Source organism: Macrobrachium rosenbergii, chromosome 2, assembly GCF_040412425.1.
Source record: "Macrobrachium rosenbergii isolate ZJJX-2024 chromosome 2, ASM4041242v1, whole genome shotgun sequence".
NCBI lineage: Eukaryota > Metazoa > Arthropoda > Malacostraca > Decapoda > Palaemonidae > Macrobrachium > Macrobrachium rosenbergii.
Window position 1 is genome coordinate 46,340,503 of NC_089742.1, and position 20,588 is coordinate 46,361,090.

General features: G+C 38.4%; 1 long non-coding RNA gene and 1 pseudogene across 1 annotated transcript; one reads left to right on the forward strand and one right to left on the reverse strand.

The window, feature by feature from the left end:
* Positions 1-876: 876 nt before the first annotated feature.
* LOC136846051 (uncharacterized) lies at positions 877-1,519 on the reverse strand. Its single transcript, XR_010855312.1, has 2 exons — positions 1,296-1,519; positions 877-927 (listed from the first exon to the last, which is right to left on the reverse strand). It is a non-coding gene; the product is annotated as an uncharacterized lncRNA (long non-coding RNA).
* Positions 1,520-9,864: 8,345 nt separating this feature from the next.
* Positions 9,865-20,588, forward strand: part of LOC136846056 (cytochrome b-c1 complex subunit Rieske, mitochondrial-like) — a 30,975-nt pseudogene continuing 20,251 nt past the window's right edge.

Here is a 20,588-nt window from a genome sequence, read left to right on the forward strand (position 1 = left end):
TCCATTTCATCAATAGCTGGAGCCATTCTTTTTCTTACTGTCCTCTGAACTGGTTTAGATTCTTCACTTTACTTTTTTTCTTCCCCCATTTGCTCTTATATTGTAATGGTACTTGAGATAAAAACTATTTATACAGCATGCATACTTCACAATTATGGTAGCAAAATAATTTTGGGAAAAGCATAAATCTTTAAGCTCTGCCTGGCAATTTAAGACTTCATACTTGAACGTGCAAGTTCCTTTTGATTTATTACAGGTTAATACATAGGAATCTTGCACTTCGCTTACAGCCAGTGCCCAACGTCTTGTCGCTGAATTATGCACAGCAAAAACAAAGTCACTCAAAAGTCTAGTTAGATGATCAACATCCATAAACAACCAACTTGTGTTTATATTTTTTAGTGGCTAAAATTGTAAACAAGTTATCTTGTAACAAGACTTAACGTAAGACTTTAGGATAAATAGCCATTAACGCATTTCCATAGCCTAACATAGATATTCAAGTTATCTTTGTAACAAGACTTTATACGCGGATAAATGGCCATTAACGTTCTAATGGCCTAACATGAAATTCAAGTGTGCAATAATCATGACAACCTTGTGCAACTTGCCCACAGTATTGCACAGATATAGATTCATACTACATGAACACAGCTTACTACTGTAAAAATAACCAGATAACATATAAAAGCTTTCAAGGCTCCAAAGACATTTTGTGTAGAATACACAACCCAAATCTATGGCATTCAAAATTTCTTTCGAGTGTAAAATAAGTGTGGATGCAATGCAACAGTTGTACAAAGCACTTAAGCTACCTCATGGACATTTAACTAAATGCATATGGTAAAAGATTACAGGGGGCACTAATGAAACATATTTCCTAAATCATTTTTATTAAAGATTCAGGAACATGATCAGCAGAGATGTCTGAAAAAGAGAAAAAACACCATTTAAAAATTTTTAGAGCACATATAATGTTCAAAGCCAATACAAATGTAAACGAGTTTGAAATTGGCAAAAACTCAATTCTGCAAGTTACATTTGTCTTCTCTTTGACCAATCCATATAAAGTACAGTTATACCTGGAGATAAAAAATTAAGCATGAAATAGGGAATCAATTTAGTTATAATGATACAAAAATGAAATTGAAACATAGAGAAACAAACATCCGGCTAGAAGATAACTGTAATATAAAACTATTACAATACATATGTACTTGAATTATTCAGACAGAAAAACAGTATAGTATATTGCATTCATTTTTAAATAAAATACTTCATGGATGGATAATTACCAATGGATAGTTGTAAATAACGGATGTGGTGATCATGCGTGATGATTCATCTTAATCTTCTGGCTTCTCTCTCAGATTCAAGGAGCGAAAGAGATGTCTCCCTTCACGAACAGGCCCCCTTGACGTAGAATGAATAATAGAACGCTGAGACTCTGTCCAAAACTCAACACGACTTTGTGTACAACTGTCCCTGGGAACCAGTCCGTTTTAAGTACTTTGGTGACCTGAAATTTTAAGTATGTAATTTAGGTCTGAAAAAACTTTTCCTCCTAGTCCAAAAATTTGGCACATACTGCAATGGCATTCAGTTGGTGGGTAACAGTACAACAAAGTTACTTTGGAAACCTGGAATTCTAAAAACCATATAGTTTGGAGTCTTTGAAAAACATCCTTCCAAGGTTCCTACCTTTAATATATAAATTTATCACGATAGTTAGGATAACAGTAATTATGATAGTTAGGATAAGAGTAATTAAAGTTCCCCATATATATACAATTGTGATGAATGAGGTTTTATCTGAAAGCATTAGTATGTTATTTTTTTCTTCTTGAAGGTATGTTACTCCACAAGGAAATGGAAACCTAACCAATCATGAAATCTAAATTAGCTTATCTAACGCCCGCTTTTTACAGCAAATAAAAGACAAAACAATCTTTTCAAGTAATCTTGTTTCACTGGTCAACCTGAAACTGAAAAACTATGGCATATAATGTGATAGCAGTGAACCAAAAATGCTGGGATGCATGTCTGTAAATTAATCAATAGGTGACTATTTTTTTTAGTCCAGCTCTATTTTTTATGATGCCAAGATTGAAATGAGTGCATAATTTTCTTTCCATCTAAAAGTATTTGATTATTCTTTTTCCATTTAAGAGTATTAGGTTTTTCTTTCACTGAAAATGGCTAATGAAAATGTTTTAATTCAAGCACATACCCTTTACATTTCTGGTAACTTAGCAAGGACCCATAGGGACATGACATTGTATTGACATTTGTACCAAAAATTTTACTAAATTAATCTAAACTATTTCTTGAATAGCAACTGCTTCAATTAAACAGGCTTCTTACTTATTGGCTACAACATTACAATAGTTTTTACTTGGTATACCTTTTAAACACCATGCACTTTGCAGTTCATTTCTTAAAATGAAAAAGTGTAAATGTACACTTTGTTTTAGAATACATATTAGACATATTACCTGGGGGGTTCTTGAATATATCAGTGTTGGGTATACTATGTTTTACTTATTATGCCATTATACTATGTTTTACTTATTATGCCAGACTCCAAAAGCATCAGATAAGTAAAGTACTTATAATGGACTGAAGGACAGCCTACAATTACTGGCCAACTTACTAAAATTACATTTGACAATTAATCAGTACACAGACAAGTTTGCTGAATTTTCTAAAGGGCAAGTAATGAGATCTAGCCTGTACTCAATTCTTGCTCAGTTTGGTTATAACAGCAAACCTAAGGTGCACGACTGCATGTAACACTGCTACACTTTTTAAGACATGATGTAACACTTCATTATTGGCAGTTCACCAATATTTATGTGTCAATTGTCATATCATGGCAGGTTCAAAATGGTTGAAGTGGGTAAAATAAGCATGTGCTAATACTATTGTACCTACTACCCTTACAACCCACCTTGATGACTGCATAAACAATTATTCTGAGATACACTATAAATACTTTCACTGTAGGTGTGGACTATCTGACTTTCTTTTATTAGCCAAAACTATGGATGTTGGTTTAGTGATAAAAATAAGTGGTATTTTTTTTTTTTATGTTACTAAACATTAACACAATACATTTATACAAAATGCAAACAGTTTCTGTTAAAGTAATGAGACTTCTCGGCCAACAAGCATACAGTGAGAGTTGGTAAGAACTGGTAATCATCCAGGGGGAGGCCACCTGGGCACGTGTTACCATGAAAATAATTATAAAATATTAAAGATTTAGATAAATTTAAAAATAGGAAAAAATAAAAAATTATTAAAGAAATATATATATGTGTATGAATTGGTGGCCCCCAAGGAAATTCTTCTGGATCCACTAGTGTCCTGCCAGCTAAACACCCAAGGTTAGGTCAAGTGAAAGTTAAGATATTGATAAAACAGCAGACTACTACTACTACTGTGGCCCTGTAGTTCAGTAACTGCCAGTTTATGTGCATAATGGGTGTCAGGTTTAGTACCAGTCCCTCGGGGATGAACATACAAACATAAGACAGCAATATTAAAAATGTAAACAGATGATAAATATCAAAAACATAAATACATAAATGGAAAACAAACATACTTCCACAAGGATTAATCATAACCTAATCTAACTTTCCTAGGGCACTAGGCTGTACCCTAAACTAGACCTGGGTAGCACTATTGGTAACTTTCATATAGCAGTACAAGAGTCAGAGTAAGCTCATCCAAGTATGAGTCATAAATATTTTACAATAAATATAGTGTACTCAGAATTTGTTGCTGATTTTAGTTCTTGTCTGTTATGATATTGTTAGCTGTAATCATAATTTGCCAAAAAAAAAAAAAAAAAAAAAAAACTTATAACTTGGTATAAATAGCATATTTTTACGACAGTCTTTTGGAAAAGAGGCCCTGCGCAGGGTTGGAAATATTCACTTTCAACTTCCCCTTGAAGACATTTATTTTTTTTAATTGGCCATCCTTAAATTTAGCCCAGTATAGGGGTGTGCTTAATATATATTTAGCCTGGACTCTGAGGGATAACCTAAGGCAACATACCCCCACCTGTGCCAGGGGCCTCACCTCCTGGACCCCCCTCCCCCAAAGTAACACCGAATATCTGTGTTCCTATTCTGCATGCTACCCTTTTGAATATTTCTAATATTTGTTCAGTATTTCTAAATAATAGATACACGGTGGGTATTTAGCGAGAAATGGCAGTTTCTTATAGTATTTTGGTTGCTTATTTACAATTCAACGTTATTTTTGGGGGGTCGGCTGTAATTAACCCCTGAAGTCCATCCAACAAGGGGTTTCCATACGCGATCTTCACAAGACAGAGCACGGCTACGTCCATTTCGAACGGTTCATATCCCGTCCGGGAAGTGCAGTACCTTGGAAACTGGTTTTTTCAACACTTTTAGGGCTTCTGACACTGGCGGTGCATTTGCTTGTTGTCGGCCAAATGGAATGTCCTTCACCGTGTTTAGTACTGGCCGGGGGTTACCCATACGTTAACAAGTTATTGCACTTGCCAGACGGGATATGAACCATTCGAAACAGACATACCGGTGCTCTGTCTCGTGAAGATTGTGTGTGGAAACCACGGATTCCGATTGGGGTCCCCCTTACCATAGGGTAGAGTTCAATGGTAAATCGTAAGTTAATTACAGCCGACCGCCAAAAATTAACATTTAATTGTTAGTAAGCATCCAAAATACTATAAGAAACCGCCATTTCTCGCTAAATATCCGCCGTGTACCTATAACTTAGTTCTTCCTTCGTTTCATTCGCCAATGAATAGTTTTAGAGATAGAGGGCGCCACCCTTATAACCTACAATTCCAGGGACCAGTGGGAAAGTTGGGTTTTAGAACGAGTGATAGGCTATACAAGGACGCTGATCCCATAGTTCTCAATCAGATAAGGTGTAGTTTATCGAATGTTTCCAATTGTCTAAGATCATGTACACGGGTGGGGATTGGGTGCTCCACATTCAAAACAAATACTGGTTTACAGTTCCCACCGGTATGTCTGATTATAACTATAATGTAACATCCCGGGTCTGATTAGCCCATTCAAGCCTACACCGGTTTATGACTCACTTTGGATATCGGTCCTTCCACACAAGCCATTTCTATGGCAGTCTAACCTAAGCTTAACCTAGACTACTTCCGTAACGCCATTTTACCTATAGAGTTCAAACATGTGTTAAACAAATAAAGATAACACACTCCTCAAACCTAAAACATTGAAATTAACAAGAATAATTTAGTTACAAAACCTAGCCATTGGTGCTTATGCTAGACAATGGACTATAAGAACACGTTTCGGCATCAACACTGACAACCCTACTTCAAGTCTATGACAATCAATGAATAAAAGACTTCCAACACAGTAGCTGAGCATTATACCATCCTATGTATACCACAAAATCACTTTTCACCATAATATACGCAAAATATGAAGTAATTGTCAACAAATTTGACTTACACGGGCTAATTTCACTGGCTTGTCCATGTTTACTTGATAGCGCGTGTAAGAAGAACCAAATTCACTGGATAAATACTAACGACAAGGTGGAAAATATCTAATTCGAAAATAATCCCCCATTCCTTGTATTTTTTACTAATTACTATATTTTTTACTTAAAAATATAATTAAACAAAATTACAATACTTAAACAAATTTAATAAATTTACCAACAAAAAATATTATTTCTAGAAAATGTTGGAGCTTTTCTTCTGACGTCACTGATAGCCAAACCGTTCACAAAACTTGCCAAGTTAGAGGAAAATTCCGTGCCTATAGTATTCTCGTGTGCGTGTACTCAGCTTCATTGTAGGATTTTATTCAGAATCAGAAGAATGGTTCACATTATTCTTGTATATTTTGATTGAAAATTCTAGATGTTTCGTACAAGTTCTTAGTGCATTAAACTTTCAGGAATCCACCAGTCATGGGAAAGGATAAAAGACTAAAAGTAACACAAATCAGATATCGGAAACTAAGTCAGTTGGTAATTTTAACATATGAGTTACTTGTTGACAAATGAAATACGCTATAAATCAGTAGCGCACATTTTTTTTTACCAAATATGTCGTTAAATACTTGTTGAATGTTTTTAAATTGTCTTATCTTTTTTTCAATTCCCAAGACAAAAAATGTCAAAATATATAAGTTCATTTTCGATAAAGGATAAAGTACAGTGTAGGTGTCACTGTGCTGAAAAGTCAGTTTAATGACATCTTTGCTCCACTAATCTGTATTCGTTCGGTGGTAAATTGTTATAGGGGGTATTTTGATATTGTGGTCTCATTTTCTATGTCGAAATAATCAAAACACCTAATTGTCTAGTATTCACTTTATTAGCTGGCCGAAGGATCTCAGTAATGATGGGTATGATCCTGTGACTTTGGAATCTATTCCTTATCAGTATGGTTTTCTTATATGTTAGACATTACAACTTTTCAGTGAATAATGTGGTAGACCATTACAGGGACTGTTACGGCACATTAGTCTTGTTATTGCATTGGCAAGCGCAAAAGTTTTAATTTATCCTTTTTAAATATTTCTTTATGAAGGATTCCTTTCTCATCTGGCAATGTTATATTGTAACTATACATTATCAAGATGTTAAGCATTCATATACTTCATCACTATTTTAACTAATTGTACCTGTGTTTTTTTATTTTGCCCCTCTTAAAATTCATTGAATTCAACCTTTACGTCTTCAGCCTTTCAAATGAGGTATAAGGTGCTAGTTTTGCTGAAGTCGGAGTCCCTTACATTGATGCATTATGTAGGCCTATTCCAATTTTCGATTTTTTCACAAGCCAAATTATTATCCTTTCGATAGACGGTCATACGCTGGTACTTGGACAGCCTTTCATATTTTTTACTCCTTTTTGCATGTACTAGCCTTAGATTATTAACCTCTAAGCAGTATTCACTTAAGCCAGAGTTGTTTTGTTCGTTGTTAGACCTTGTTCAGTGCCAGTATCATCATTAAGTATAGAAACATCAATTTCGAAGCGAACTTTTTGTTTTCTTTTTAAACTCGTCAAGATGTTTGTCCAGGTATGCGTATGTAGATTTTGTATTTTATTTTTTTATAGGTCCGCAGTTCCTCACGAGAAACTTACCGGCAAAGACCTGTAATGACTAGTTTATTGGAGTTTGCCTGGTTCAACTGGCTTGGGACCAGATGCTTCTTGGTTAGCTGATAACTTACTGTTTTTAGCCATTGTGACAAGCATGTACTATCCTGCGGTCTGTTAGCACCATCAACACCACTGCCATCATCACCACCCCCATCCCTGTGGATTCTACAAGCAGGTAAACTTGGAACAAAAAAGTAAGTAATGTGATTCATATTTGAGTTATCATTTTATATATTAATGGATGGATGGCAATTCAGAGTCATACACTGTTGGATAGGTCATGGTCTTACGTTCCACAGAATTATTCCTTTTCTTCATGTACCCAAAACCCTTTGCCTTGGTTCATTGTGATTGCATTTCATTTTACTTTCCTGTGGTAGTGTCGTTCTTATCACCTCCATTAGGATGTATGAGCCTCGCTTGGTCCAGACTGAAATTCAATACCGTTTATTTCTTAAGCGATCATACTTAACTCACAGCACACAACCCCGCCCCCTCCTGCCCAAAATAGACTGAAAATGGCGGAGAGATGAGAAAGTAAGTAAATTTATAACCAAAACATTGAAATATTTAGAAGTATTCCATTATAATTAAGCAAGGAATATTGAGGAGGGACGACTTAAAGTTAGAGACTAACAAGCAAGTAGCACACTCTTCATTCGATGTCTATAGGTACTCTCGAATTCGGTGCTTTTGTCAGGGTTCGTACAAGACATCCTTTGAGAGCTGGACTAATAAACGGGAACCAAACGATGCAGTCCATGGTTTAATGCACAGAAAAATGGGGAAATGGGAGGTCCGAGAATATATTTGCATTGTTTCAGTTCAAACAATCGAGAGCTAATTGACTTTGTCATACATGTAGTAAAAATCTGAAGAGTTGTTAATCGGTGAGACTTCAAACTTATTCTTTTTTCTCAGGCTGCTTCTTTACACACCAGTTCTCAAATTTACTCAGCAGAAATCAGTGTTCCTCAGAATACATAACTTAATTATACTCTTTCTCTTCCAGTACTTCTTTCCTTCGGGTCTGGACTAGAGAGAGCCGTCGTATATTCAGCCTCTTAAAAAAAATGCGAAAATGACAACATAATAAAATAAAAGATGAGAAGGGTCATGAAATAAACTTAGATATTATCTGAAATGAGAAGTGTAGATCAAAAGGAAGGGATAGTGAAAACATCTGCATCGACTCATATTGATGATTGTAATATTATATTATGATTTTTCAGGGGAAGAAGTTTAAAAAAACAAATTTTCAATAATGTAAATTGTCTCAGTTTTCATAACACAGGTTCACAGAGTAACAAAACAATGTAGACTATAAGACATAACTGAACAGACAATATACTGTTTTTATTAAAAGATAAATTTTCAAAAAGAAAATTAATTCTTTTTTTAAACTTTCTTTATTCTTCCCAAGTGGAGGGCGTCAAACACAACTTCCCCACATCCCCTCCCTTGCTGCACATGTCCTTGATATATATGTGACAGAAAGATTCTCTATGTGTCCGCGAGCACAGTAATTCGAAACCATTGTCCTAGATAGCACCACGAAAGCTCCCAGATATGCCTTTGTATAATATTCTTCGGGCCGTTAAGACTGATCGAATTTGTAGCATAGACTATATTAGTCCTCTTATGATCTGTTGTCTTAATTGTGCATATCATTTTGGCATTTAAAAAATCAAGGCTTACCTATTCTCTGGTAAGAAGCAACTGAATAATTTCATTTATACTGGTTCTTTTAATTTATAAATACCTTCGGCCATTCCCCTACTAACTCATGATAGTAAGGTACAAAACACTTATTTATTCATACAAAGGGATTATTGTTTACTTAAATGAATTAAAATCCTCTGTATATTTACGGAAGAGAGAGAGAGAGAGAGAGAGAGAGAGAGAGAGAGAGAGAGAGAGAGAGAGAGAGAGAGAGAGAGAGAGAATGTTAATGACTTACTGTTCTAGATCTGTATCTTTGAGAGTTATGTTGTATCAAAATTGAATTAATTCTGACACCAGAGTAGTTATGTAATATGTTTTCTGTGAAAATATATGCCCTTCTCATTTATGCTTTATTGACTGGTAATTGTGAAGAAATTGCGTATATTGGCAATTTTTTTTGATAAAAATAGAATTTACACTGTTCGGAATAAATGGAGAATTGTTGATGTGAGCTTGACAGTATCCCAGGATATACAACCAATTCTCAGACATCCATGTAGAATACCATGAAAGGTCAAATGCCTTTCTCTTATGAATTGAAATTCACAGGAGGACTACACCTGAATGCGTACTTGTCACAGACAAAGACATTATTGTTATAACATGAAATATCGTCGCTCATTTAAGCTTCAAAGACTATAGCGGAGCTCATAAAAGTATATAGTCCTATTCTGAGAGGAGTTTCTCGAAAAATAGTCGCTTAATCATAGTATTGTGAAACAGGCTGTAGTGAGGATCGCGTCCGATACTGCTCTTACAAAATATAATACCAAAGTTATAAAGTAAATCTGTTCTTATTGGTCATAAAATATAAAAATAACTCAAAATTAATGCATTTGATACGTGCAAATGATTCATTTTTAAGTATTATTATTTTTAAGGTGTAAAATAATTATTCTTTAAAGTCGAAAATAAACAGATTCGAATGATATCCTCACAATGACGTCATAACTTGCCGGCCGTCAGAGACATCTGTAGGTTCATGACGCAATCACTTTCTCAATTGAGAGTGTACTCAGTGTAGATTAGACGAGTGGGAATTGTCCAGTCTAGACGAAGGAACCACCGATGTTGTCGTACATAGGACGCTCTTGCCAGCTCTCCCCTGCCCTGAAAGGATCGGCGCAGGCGGTTGCAAATGGCCTGAAGAATGCAGCTCCAGGTGTGGTACATGCCCCGGCAGATGTATTGGACAGGGCACCTCTAGTTCTCACTGCTCCGGCTATGCAAAAGAAGTGTCCAACCGGACAGACTAGAGTGAGATGTGGGGTGGCAGGTATATTGCATATCTTACATTTAAAACTATAAAAAGTAAGATAGGATGACGGTTTATGAGATATTTTACGATTCTAGCCAAAGTATATTAAACTTTTATCTTTTGGGGTAGGTTTTTGGCAAGGATCCATGTTTGTTATTGTAGGCCCCAAGTGCAATCAGCTGATTCTGGGTCGCGGCTCGGTTATCAAACTACGCACTGCAAACTTTTCTTCTTACGTAATGAAACGAGAACTTGAAATCTGGCTTTTAGCTCGGCCAATGTAGAATCTAAAAGGGGAACTATATATTTGCCAGCTCGGCAGATGTAGAATCTGAAAGGGGAACTATATATTTGCCAGCTCGGCAGATGTAGAATCTGAAAGGGGAACTATATATTTGCCAGCTCGGCAGATGTAGAATCTGAAAGGGGAACTATATATTTGCCAGCTCGGCAGATGTAGAATGTAGCCTAAAACGAAAACCAAATATCCTAGGCTAGTTGTCAGTTAACTCGCCCATTGTAGACTAAAATGTAAACTAGGCTTACATATATTTGTCTATTGGGGCGGCCAATGTAGAATGTAAAACGAAAGCTATAAATTTGTGTGTTAGCTCGGCCAGTCTAGAACGAGAACACTAAACTTACGTATTAGCTCAGCCTATGTACAGTAGAAAGCACTGACATGTAATCGTACCAAAAGTATTGATGTGTAATCCTACTGAAAGGATTGATATGTAATCCTACCCTAAGCCTGAGTAAAATAAGTAACCTATGCGCCATATTTTTTCAGCCTTTGGTTCAATAGGATCAAATATCTGGTTAATATATTGTAAATTAGTGTCTCATTAAATGCCTGAGTCATATATTTTCTTACTATCTAGGGTAGCCTATCCTAATTTGTTGTGAACATAGATGGAGGAATTATCAGTATTGGAATAGAAGGTTAAAGAAATTAGGTAGAGTGCAGAACTGTGGGTCGGGGCTATATTTTGGTAAATGTAAAGGAGACGGCCACACAAAGATATCTTGTATTAATACTTTATAATAATTTGGCCAAGCAATGTAAAATAGGATGTTTGTAGGTAATGCACTATAGGTGAGATAATCAGAGGAATATACAGAGATATTGTGATTAGAACTAACCTCTTGGGTATGAAAGTAAAAGCATAAGGAAAAGACGGTAAATTTCTCATCTTGGTAAATTTTTCAAATCTTGTACTGCATCATATGGACCTTTTTTATATACAGTGTTCTGAGTAAAAAAAAATATTTATTAACAATATTTTTGTGTGTGCCATTACCTATACATTTATATATATAGTGCTTCCCCTTGAAACGAAATATACCTAGAATAAAAGTTTTTCAGGGTAAGGTTATGTTGGAGGCCGTAGGGGTGAGGTTGAGTTAGGTTTGAATAGGGTCATGATGTACAGCATGGCCTATTTATTGAAATATAATTTTTTTCATGAATTTTATTTACCATTTTGTTTTTCATTGGAAACCCAAAGGCTTAGTTGGTTAAATTTTGGGAAAGGGGATAGCCAGACACTGTAAAAAGTTGTTTGTAAATGAAAATGACCAGGGTCTCTTAGAATCACTTGTTTTAGGCACAAGCACAAATCTTTCTAAACCCTTATAGCTTAGCCAATTTTTTATACCCTCTGCAAATTTTTTATATTTCTCAGTCCAGGGATTGATTTTGAAACATCCTAGTTATGGTCTCGCCAGCTAGACTGAGCTCTTTTTTGACAAATTATGTTCCTGTTTTTGGGAACATTTTCTTCCACAAAAATGTCCGATTCATGCTCGTGTTTGCATTTAGAATTTAGCAGTAATTTCTCTTAAATTTTATACACTTCTAAATCCTATTTTGATAATTTTAATGTTAGTGCTGCAAGGTATATATATTAAAGAGATAAAATCTTTTATTTAGTAAGGACCTGCATATAGGCATACTTATGTCAGGATTTATTAGGTTAGTGCCCCCAGACTATTTTATATGATATAATTATGGATGTGTTCATTCCAAGATATGGAAGGAAAATTCATACTGATATGCACTGTCCAAAAAATTATATACTTAGTAAGCTTTCATGAGCCAGGTTTGATAAAGCCATCAGTGGCTAGTGAAATTTTACTAAATTTTCTAGTCATTGCATATCAATGTGGATTTTACTTCCATTTACCTGGAGTGGGGACACTGCGCTAATGTCTCAGATAAAGAGTTATACCAGCACAAATTTACCAACAAACCAGTACAGTACGGTACAGTAATTGTAAAGCAGGATGTACAGGGTTCTAAAAATAAGTGATTGTTATGATTTGGGCTAGAGAAATGTGAAGTTTACATTATGTAGGATATGGAGTGGTAATATTTTACATACCTGCCTAGGTAAATTCTGCCAGCATTAAATGCAGATTTTGTTCAGGGATGGACACAAATACTCTACAATAGTACGTATACTGAAGCCTATGCACTTGCCATAGCATTAGCATTTGGTCTGATCAGGATAACTGCAGTACATTACTTTGTTACTGAAAAAGATATTGGATTGATGCAGAAATTATAACATAAACACTTGCTGGTCTTATGTTTGCACCTATTACCAAATATTTTCAGTGGTATGCAGTTTTGTGTGTGTGTGTATGGCTTTTGTTTTGTAATTATGTCATTACTATTAGCCATTGGGTGGTAGTACCATCAGTTAAAGCATTACTTAAGGTTCTTTGCAGCATCCCTCTGGCCTAGCTGCAACTGCTTTCATTCCTTTTACTCTACCTCAGTTCATACTCTTTCTTACATAGTACTTTCCACCCTCTCCTAACAAATGTTTCGTAGAGTAACTGCCAGGTTTATCTCCTGTTATGTCTTTAAAACCGTAACCTTTAGTGCAGATTGACCTTATAGGTCCCAATGCGTGGCCTTTCACCTATATTTTATTTTCCTTTTCCTTTCACCGATGTAATGTTTTAAATTACACTGGCAGCAGTTGTGTTGTGCTAGGAATCTTTTACAGTCTTTCTGGTTCATGAAGATATCCATATAGTGTAGGATTCTTTCCTGCAATTAACAGTTTTACTGTGACCAACTTTTTATCGTCCCCAGGACCTAAAGAAAACGGGGCCAGGGTTGGATGTTTTATGGATACCGTGTCAGTGAATTTAAGGGTAATTGTGGAGACAGTGCCCATCTGCTTCCTTTGGCAGATTTTGTTTTGATAATGCTTGCATTCAGAGGGATTGGTGACACACTATTGCAGTTGATAATAATTTGCCATTGTTGACAGTCTGGTGTAATGGGTGGAATTTCTTCTTAGAGGCTACCCATTTTTTTTTGAGGCTCAGGACCCTGGTGAAGAGTGATATTTAGGTTGCTGAGACATAAGAGTAAACTATGTATGTTCAAGTGGAGGCTTTTCCTTGTGGAACATCCCATCCCCAGATTTCAATATGGACAACTTGTAAAATTTTTCCATTTATTATAATAAAAGTGCTCAGATTGATCAGTAGCTCCAGTTAACTACATTGGTATTGATGACCATTGTCAGTGTTTGCAGTAGGCAGCTCAGATTTAACAGGGTCATTCAGTAATTAATAGCTAGTATGTATGTGGCTGTTGGTCATTTAAGTTAGTTATGACAGTGTAAACAATACAGAAAGCTTATGTGACTGTAAAGGAAGCAGAGGAGAAAAAAGCACAATTGAGAAAGTGGCCATATTATTGTGGGAAAGGTGTGGGGTTGAACTGTGTATTGTTTACCAATTATAATATCTGATGTCATGGGTTGTCAGGGGATTTTTGACAGATAGGCAGGTCTTGGGAAAGGTAGAACATTAGGATTGCCTTGGGCACATTCAGGCTGTTAAGCAAAAGTCGAGGAACAGTGAGTGGCTTTATCATGAATGAAGTGGAGAGAGATTACTGTATTAGACTACTGGTAAATAAAAATGCCCGTTACTAGAGAGAGCAAAGACATGATATTTATACAAGGCCTGTACTAGCATATACAACAGAACCATGACCGCTTACAGGGAATATGGAAGAAATTTTGAAAAGGCATTACCATAAAATGTTGAGATTTCTGGCCAGACAATAGACATATTACAATTATGACTTACTGGAGAGTGCATCATCAAGAGGCCTCAAAAAAAAATTCCAACATAGAGATGGTTTATTCACTTAATTAAACGGTCTCTATCGTTGGTCAAAGAGGTAGTTGATATGGAATTAGCAGAATGAAGACATCCAGGGAGGCTCATGAAATCATGGAGCAAGGGTTTAGTTGAAGACCTAGACCTGATAGGAGTTGAGACGGGAAGAGCATAGGGTAAAGATTAATTATTATTATAGACTTGAATGGAAACTGACTTGGTAAATTTTACATCCACTGTTTATTTACAATGTATCTCTTGTTTTCTCTCAATATAGTAACAACTCAAGTGAGATATGCACACACCGACATTCAAGTGCCAGACTTTTCCACATATCGGCGCAGTGATGTGCAGGATCCACGCACCAAGTCTAAGGAATCGCAGACTCAGAACAGCTTTCACTTACATGCTAGTAGGAGGTAAGGATTTAGAAGGGAAGTACTGTACTGGCAATCAGTGGTGTCTTAAAGTAGTTTTAATATGATTGCATGTTTATTCTGATTTATCATTAGATTGATAGCCAGGTGGTCATAGTTGTCCAGTTATAATTCACCTTTGGTGTAAGTTATTCCCATGGTATAGTGAATTTGATATGAACCAATATTTGTGAATATAAAATGTCATGTGTATAAGTGACAAAAATTTATGACTGCCAAGTGTTACAAACTTACCGATCAGCTTTCATAGTGGGGGTGGGTTGGTACTATACATTCTAAATAATGAATGTGCTTTCAACAGGCATGTGTACCACTGAGTTTGTCAATTTTTTCATTCTTGATAGCTGAGTGATCAAAATCACTGTTTGTCGTTTCTAAATCAGGCCATGGTTTGAATCCGGGCCAACGCAGAAGCACTTCTCAAATTAAATACCCATTTGGTGTGATTTATTCCAAAGGGATGTTGAGTTCACAATGCAACCATATTTATTGCTTAATGTGTGCAAATAAAAATGTATGACAAAAATTTATAACAGTATATACTGTAGCTAGTAGCTTACCGGGATATAAAAGAAACTCATACTGTATATATAGTTGAATATGTACATGAAATATTTTGCTATAAAGTCTATTTATACCCTGTACCCCTTGAACTAAAATGCTTATAACTGCCTATTTTAACAGTTCACTGCTGAATTTAATAGTTCAAACAAAAATATACCTTAAATTATCATACTAAAACAATTTAATATTTCAAACAAAATATACCCCAAACCATCATCCCAAAACACCCAAAGTCATCTTATATTACCCTGCTACAACTGTTACTTTTAAATATATACACCCCTAGGACTCTTATAACAATGATTTACTAATTTTAAAATACTGTATTAATATTGGTGTAAACAGCAGAATATCTATACAGGTTTACGATCTGTTATCCGTAATTCTAAAAACCAGAACGCTTCAAAAACCGAAATATTTTCTGGAGAAAAGTAATCATTTGCAAACTATTTTTTTATAATAATGATGATTTAATTAAAGGTGGTTTGCTTGCTGTATCAATTACTTTATTTTGCATGTACAGTATTATGATATTGTTACTGTATTATAGAATATAAACATTGCCATCGTATGCCATTTGCATTTGATATTGTTTACATTCTCAATATCTCGGCTGATTAAAAATTACAAGACCACCAGAGGTCTTGGTACCAAAGACAACTTCATTGCCATTATTTGCTGGAAGAAACATAATTCGGAGATACATTTTCTTGTAAATTAATAGTTGGGTTTAAAACCTGTGCATTGTGTTATTGTATAAGCAGCAAGTATGATTTCGCCAGTTCCAGACATCACTTTTAGCTATTCCAATATGTTTTACAGCCTGCCCTTTATTCGTTTTATTCAGCCTCGGCTATAACGTGCACCTGTGATTTATAAAGGATGAATAAAAATTTATATTTCTGGATCGGGTCCCGTGTCAGCCGATGAAAAAGTCCATTCAGCACTTATTTCTAGGTAATTCCGTTGCTAGATACCAGAAAAGCTAAATGAAATGCTGGAGTTACTACCCCAGAGCGAGCTCCATCAGATGGAGTCGTGTATGGAAAAGGGTGAACTACAAAAAACACGGAACCTTATCCTATAGAGATCCCAAGGTCAAAAGTCCCATAGGGAGGTGCCGTTACAAACCCATGTACCACCCGTGGACAGCACACAAAACACCGCTAGTCACATTCCATTTCAGCAAGCACCATCGTTCACACGTTTTCGTTGTGCTTTTAATCTTGTGCATTTTCGCTCATTATGGCTTCCTCACAAGGTCTTTCGTCACCTAAGTTGAGTACCAATGTTTCGTTTTTAGTTGAGGCGTTGAGGCTCCTTATTTCCCTTTAGTTTAATAATTAAAGGGATTTAGAACGCCGTCTCGATCTCCTCTCACGGCCTCACGTGACCTCCATGCGCTGATTCGTGATCTTGGGTCGCCCTGTTTTTCAATCTTTTTCACGGTTCCTCTTCGTGTTTAGGAGCATTTTCCTTTTCATGAGGTCTAATTAGTGATTTTGATTGACTAACGTTTGTTTCCCTTTGCTTCGAGTTGTGGGCTGGTGTTTAGGCGTCGGGCTTCCCCCTCGAGCCTATTCGCCTTTTATCAATTCATTTACATGCCTTATTTTTGCCCTTCCCTTCTCGTAGCTTCTGGGAATTTTATTTACATTTGTACTTTTAAGTTTTTTTGTTTCCACTTTAACCCAGTGTTCGGATGCATTTGATATTTGATGATTATCATGGATGTTTCTTTTGTTTGGGTGACCATTTCCCTTCACGTCCACATCGTGTTGGGTATGGTCCTCCTCTTGTTTTGTATTGATATTTTTCTTTATGGGTTGGTGTTAGCTTTGGTTTTCCTTTTTGGGGCGTTAGGTTTTGCCCCCTTTTTCCATAAAAAGGGGGGGAGGATGGTCGTTCATTCTTTCCGTTCACATGCCCTTCTAGGGTTTTGTGTTCGTTTTTCCATCGGCGCTTTCCTTAAGTTTTACCAGGGTCTTCTCCTTTATGTTCCCTTCCCCTGTTTGACTTTCTGCGTGGCTAATAAGCCTCTCGTTAAGCTGGAATAGCGGGGACCTCATGTTGCTTCCCTCTCCCTGTTTTGGCTTTTCGCGTAGGCTAATGAGCCTCTTGGTTAAGCTGGGATAGCGGGGCTTCATGTAGCCTACCCTAGTTTGGTATTTACTTAAGGTTAGTTCTAGTTTTTGGTTATGTTGACCCATCCTTTTCCTAGCCTATAGCCTGTGCCCCCTTCCTCTGCATGGTTGGCCTCTCTTTGGTGCAGTCCGTGACTTTACCTTTGTTCTCTCCCTCCGGGGACTGTTAGTGGCGGGAGAGCTTCCCCCTCTCCTGTCCACCATCTTTGGCCATGTTTATCTCCCTGTTTCCCCCTTGGAGGAGTTGTCCTGTTCCTCTCCTGCTTCTCTCGCGTTTGCTGGGTAACGACTCAGTCAGCGTGCGGGCGGGAGGACACCGCAGGAACGCCCGGTTGTGCATTCCCACTCTCTGGTCGTTCCTTTTCGGTTCTTCCTCCGGGTTCCCATTCCTCCCCTTCATCGTCTTCTCCGGCGTGTCGTTTAATTCGCGACACCCGGTTCAGTCCCTTCCGTTGCCAGTTAGAGCTTTCCGCCTGACTGTCTTCGTGTTGGGCTCTTGAGCGTTCCCTGACCTTAGCTAACTACTGTCTTCTATCGGAGCGCATTCCTTGCTTCCCGCTCCGGCCCGTTCTAAGCGTTTATCGGTCTTCCGTTATCGCTAGTTTCATATTATTTTTAGTTGCCGGAATACGCTTTCTCGGACAGTTTAACCTTCCCATTTCATTTCACTTTGTATCCGTCACTTACTTTAAGGCATGTTACTCCGGCTAGTTCCGGTAAATTTGTTTGCTTTATTTATTATTATTGTTTTTGCTTGTTTTGAGTTTTTACCAGGTTACCTCCCGGATCATTCCGGCTGGTTTCACGACTTGGTTTAATACTGTGTTGCTCCGCACACTACTCTGGCACCTTACACAGTGTACTCATAATCTCATACTCTTACAGGTGGTACGCTGCCAAGAAGAAGGGTGCTCCGCAGCCCTCCATCAGCCAGCGGCCCGAGAAGTTTGTCGGTCTCACTCCGGATGTGCGGTCCACGTTGGGGATCTTATTGTTTGGCACCCTGACGGATGTGATGTTTGCTCGCTCTTTGCGAGCAGGCTATCGATGATTGGTAGGTAATCATGCATCTTTCCTTCTTAGCCAACTATAATGTTTATAATTTTATCGATTCCCTCCGCCTTGGTAAACGACAATAATGTTTTTCTTCCGGCAGGCTGACCGCCAGAATCTCGTGATTCTTGATTCAGGCCCTTAAAGTCTGGGTTAAGCGGCTTTGGGCGCAGCGTAAAGCTGGCAATCCCTACATACTCGAAAGGACATTTGTAATGTCCTTTTTCCCGGCGCTTGGATCACAGCTTCTGTCACCGACGGCGTTGCTGCTCCGTTGGTTGCCGGGATTCGGGAGTTGACCCAGCCCTCTCCAGACGGTTCGGCTTTGGCGGCGCGCCGGAAGGCGGCGGAACTCGATCCCGACCTTGAGTCTCGAGCATTATCCCAGGCATCAGGCAGGTAAGGGGGTAAGTGAGGCAGGTTCTTCACTGTTTAACTCTCCTTCTTCCTCTGTTGCTTCTTTTAAAGGCTTCTCTAAATCTTCATACCTTTCAGGCACGTCTGGGTCTATTGCCCGAAGGTGAAGTCCTTTAAAAAGAAAACCTTACCTACTCCGGCAGAACGATATGGGGTCCCTCCGGCGGCGGACAACGAGTCCCGTTCCGTCGACAGTACAGCCTCCCCTTCCGGGTCCCAGGCGGAGCCTCAATCACGTCAGGTAGTTCCCCCTCCTCCTTCCTTGGATACACTTCAGTTCTTGAACAGTTCCTGGAAAGAATCGACCACGAGGTTTGAGAAGATCGGCCGAGGGTAGACAGTAAGCTGTCTGGTCTTGCTTCTTCTCTTCACTCCCTTTCGAAGAAGGTGGAATCTCAACAACGTTCTAGGCATTCGGTTCCTGACCCTTCCACTCTCCCTCCCCTTCGATCTAGGAATCCTGGCGTCTCACCCTTTATGCTCCAGTGCGGGTACTCTTACCATAGAGGTTTTAGGCACGAGGGAGAGTGGAAGAGTTAGAGTTCTATCCTCCGGACCTGACATCTCCCTACACTGGTTTGCCAGGCTGAAGGGAGAGGTTTGGAACAGGTCTGATAAAGTCCCTAAGGAGACGGTCATCTATCCTGGGGACCAAGCCCAGTCGTCTTTGATGAGGACCCATACGGAGTGGCAAGCGGAGAACACTAAGCTCACACCAGCTAAGGGAGTGTTCACTATGTTCACTCTCAGTGATGTTCTCCCCTTCTCCCTTGCGCTTCCAGTGGCCTCCTGACTAGCCAGGCTTGCTTCGAAGGTAAACCCCTTCCTCATCTCCGTGAGACGGACCCTACATCGCTTCGTCTTCCCGGAGGCACTGACTTCTGGAAGGGAGCCCCTAATACGTTCTGGTGACTCGGCTTGACCCAGACTGCGCCTCTGATCTGTTCAGTGAGCAGCTCCTAAGATCCCGGAGTCGCTCTTGAAAACAGAGGCTGATACTAAGGAAAGGCTCGCCAGGTCTTTGAACTCTTTGGTTTTAAGCGGAAAACAACTTCTTTGGTTTACAGAGAAGATCCATTGTTCCAGGTCTTGTGAAATCTCTCTTGGCGAGTTTTCAGCAAGGTCTGTTTGACTTTATGACTGCCCGACTGGCCTGCGGGAAGCACATCTTTTCAGCAGCCACAGTTCGGCATGAACCTAATAAGCTTCTTAAGAGTTCGATCTGGGGTGCTAATCTTTTCCCACAAGAAGAAGTTGATGCAGTCTTATCTGAGGCGGCTAGGGTCAATCAAAGCCTCCGTTCCCGTTGGGGCCTGCCTATAAAGGAAACAGTCTGATCTTGCTAGCCCTCCCACCAAGTCCAGTAAGAAATTTAAACACTTCAAACGTCTTCCAGCTCAGTCCTTGGTCAGGTTCCTTTACAAAGTCAACCTTCGACCTCTTCCTCCCATCCTCCACCTCAGTATGTCCTGGTAAACCCGGCACATCAGTCTTTGGCTGCTCCTTCCTATGTCTCCTCCCCAGCTTTCAATCCTGCATATGAAAGTCAGGGGAAATTTCATGACAATCAACCAGAGGCAATAAGCCCCGTGGCCCTCTCGGGGAAGGGGCCCCGCTCCTGTCCCAGGAACAGGGGAGGTAGAGGTTCCAGAGGGGAAAAGCAATCACAG